This window comes from Humulus lupulus, chromosome 6, assembly GCF_963169125.1.
Source record: "Humulus lupulus chromosome 6, drHumLupu1.1, whole genome shotgun sequence".
Classification (NCBI taxonomy): domain Eukaryota; kingdom Viridiplantae; phylum Streptophyta; class Magnoliopsida; order Rosales; family Cannabaceae; genus Humulus; species Humulus lupulus.
The window spans coordinates 136,958,253-136,962,287 of record NC_084798.1 but is presented as its reverse complement, the minus strand read 5'-3'; positions in this window follow the sequence as shown (position 1 = coordinate 136,962,287).

The window sequence follows — 4,035 nt, the reverse complement described above, 5'->3', positions numbered from 1 at the left end:
TTGGTTTATTAATAAATTCAATTAAAACTTAGACTATGTTTATTATAAATGAAGTTTTTCCAAAATTTAAAAATGTATTATCACAATTATATTTATGCAGTTTTTGGTAAAATTATTTTATGGACAATCAATGAAATTGTTTAAAACTACAAATTTTAATTGCTATTAAATAATAAATGAGATAATAATTCCTTGCAAAATTACAGCTAAGGAATTATTTTAGTAAATTAATTTTTTGTAATAAAGTTTATGATAAAAAAATATATGATTTAATGGAATAATGTAGTAATAATTTAATTTGGCAAATTATTTTATACTTGCTGAATTTTTTTGAAATTAACAGAAAATAAAGGAACAAATAATTCTAACTTCAACGCTAATTTTAAGAACCGTCATACGTATGCATGTTACATGCAAGTTGAATTTACGTTCAAAGATATGTTAATTAATTAAATTCATGGTTCTTGATCAAAAATCATTGGTAATTACTTAGTAGAATGGAAATTATTCTTTTATGAATCTATGTGACGTTGTTGTATGAATAGAGTTGTGGTGCAACTTGTGCCACGTGTGAATAGCCCACGCACACGTGGGGTATGTATTTTGGGCATGTGTAATCTTACTTGATATTAAGACGTACGTTTGATTGTGATTTTAGGCTCATTGTGAAGTATCTCGCACTTTACATTTGCTTGGACTTGAAGTAAATAAGTTAGCTAGAGTTTCTATGAAGTTTGTTATGAAAGGTGTGAACTGAAAAGATATCATGAATTATGGTGTTATGGAATGTATGGGCTATGGTAAGCTAATTTGTTATGAAAAGTACGAATCTCTATGTTATGATGTGAATTTTTATACATGTTCTTGTATGTATTATGAAAAGAATTAGGTTGTTAGCGTGCTGAACGCGACATATCGAATGAGTTACTAAGGATATGATGTAACTCATAAGGTGGACATGTCGGGGTTATTCGAGAACCTGAGAACATGTTTACCTCATAGAGGAGGTCTTACAAGTTTATGCTTTTGCTGGTTACCTCATGATGTGACATGGACAATAGGGGTGCAATGAGCAGATGATGTATGAGTATGATGTATGATTATGACTATGATTATGATTATGATTTATGAGTATGAATATGATATGTTTTCCCATGAGTTTACAATACGAATATGTTCTTGTTGTGTTTTCTTGAATATTGTTGTATTTATTTGTACTTCCTTATTGGACTTTTAGCTCACCCCTATACTTTCCCCTTTCAGGTTGGCAATAGGATTTCTGCTTGGCACACACAATGATGTGGGAGGTTTCGACATCTAGGCATGTATGACGCATAGTGTTCCATGAACAAATAACGATCAAGAAGAGCACCAAGAATAATTAAGAATTTATGTTATGATTTATGTTTAAAACAACGATAGTGGGACTTACTACTTTATTTTATTACCAAATGCTATAGAAATGCACATTATTTTTATTTTAAACTATTGGACCCAAATTGCATGTTTTATCAAGGTCCCACTGAACTTTTCCTTAAAATGGTAATTTTTTCTAATACTTGTGAGTTAAGTGGCATTTTTATAAAGTAAAAGATTAGGGAATTATTTATAAGTAGTTTTGAGTTAAACATTTTTGTTTCAACTTTTTGTATGGTATCGAACTCCATTAATAATACAACTAGCATATGTACAAACCAAATAATCTAGTTGTATTACAATTGCATACAAATCTTCTTGTGCTTCACTAGATGATGTTTCATTCATTTATTTTATCTATCATGACAATAACATATTGTAAATGTAAGATGAAGGTGCATAATAAATTGTTAATATCAAACAGTGATATTTTGAGCTTACTTTATTGTCAAACCAAGTTGAAAATTAATTCTATTCCACTTGATCAACATAAAAAATTCCTTGCGATTGTAAGAATAATCTATGTTCATTGTTTTCATTATAATCATTCGAAAGATTAATTTTATGCGAAATGATAAATGTGTTAGAATTAGGAAAAAAAACAATAAACTTACATTAAGTATGGGTCTAACTTAGGTCCATTATTCAAAATGTACCATTGAATTACATTTCTGTAACGCCCTAGATAACCAAGACTGTTACACTGTGTGTTTAAAATAGTGCTTAACCAGCTAAGCAAGTCATTTGAACTTAAATGTGTAATTAAAGACTAAGTTGAGGTCAAGTAATAAAAGATGTGGTCAAAAAAATGATTATTTTTCATTAAAATAATAAGTTTGTACATGGGATCCTAAAAATCAGTTTACGGACTTGTAAAAGATAAACAGATACAATTTACCCGTCCAAAGTGGCAAAAGATGGTTTAAACCTAGTTCTTCCCAAGCTTTCCCAACCGTGGTGATCGAACAGGCTGCATATGTACACACCGCTCCTGAAGTTCTCCAACTCATGGTCGGTCAAGCTATCAACTCCTTTACCTGCACCATGTAGCACCTGTGAGCCAAGGCCGAGCAAGAAAACTTAAAACAACATGCGAAACTAGGCAATAATATAAAAAGCATTAAATATATTTCACCAGATTCAACTAACAATAGAATATATACAACAGTTTCAATAAAATTACTCAACTCAATCAAGCATATAAATCAACCTAAAAAACCAATAGAAATAGTTAAGCGTGAACCACGCTTTTGTTTATCGTATAACGTCTAGGCCTGGCGCCCTTAGGCTGAGTCCACTGGTTTTATGGCCGACCCAAGCACCCTTAGGCAAGGCTGCGTTCCACACGCTTGCTATCGGCCCCGGCACCCTTAAGCTGGCTTGTAAACAAGTATAATCACACATGCACAATGCATAGCAACTAATCAATGGAAGCGAATACAAGTATGCCCATTCAAATGTTCTAAACTACAGATATGTTCATGTTCATAATATAATCATGTAAGGGGGTTCAAGCCCCAACAACAATTTAGGTGCAGTGTTCTTACCTCAGATCCCAAACAGCAAGCATATGGCAACCCCGAGCACGATCCCTAATCCTTGAGTCCTTGCGATATAACCTAGTAAAAATATGATAATGGATAACCATAAGATTCTAAACAATTTAAAAGCTTTGTATTCAAATACTAACCTCCGAGAACTCGAATTCTACTAAACCGGGTAGTAGTATTTGTCCCGAGTGCTTAGGTTTGAAATCCCATGCCTCCTCAATCCGAAAATCCTTAGTTCCCCTTATTTTCCATTTAGGGCCGCGACTTACCCCAAAGGGACTTAGCCGACCCTAAGATAGAAGTCAGGCCCTCCCTGCCAGAGGACATGGGCCGCGACTTACTCCCCTAGGGTGTCGACGCGCCCTCAAGTCAGCAGCCCTCCTAGGGCATTCTGGGCATGCGAGTTGTGGCGCCCAAGAACTGGGTCGCAGCATGCCTCTGCGAATCCAAAATTCTCTGAGTTTTCTCATCATTTCTTCCAAGCACAACCTCAAAAATCTAACCCGAATCACCTAACATACTCAGAGATATGCTTAGCATTCTTATCCTTATATCATAAACATCATATCTAGTTCATAAACAATTCCCTTAGACTCATAATCAAGCACAACCTACAATTTATGAAAACTCTAAACTTCAATAGTAACACAGCTGAATTCAGTTGTTTAGAACTTTGAAGCCTTACCTCAGAGATCCTTAAGCTAATCCTTGAATACTTCTAGCGTGATCCCTCATCTGCTACTTGTCCATTCTTAGCCTCCATTGTCAACTTTGCTTTCATAATTTTCAATTCTCAGCCTTCTCCTCAGCCATTTCCCAAGCCTTTCCAATTGCTTCAATGCCCACCAAGGAAAGGTGTGCCAAACGACTAAGGTTAAAGAGAGAAAAAGACTCTACTTATTACCTTGTTTCTAAAAGCTTCTACAGAGTCTATTCACTTACCAAAAAACCATATTGCCCCCAAACATACCCTAAACCTTAAATGGCCCCAAGGGAAAAATCAACCTTTGCCACGTTTCCTGCTACTTACTTTAATGGTCCTATTAATTCCTAATTAATCTCGACATGC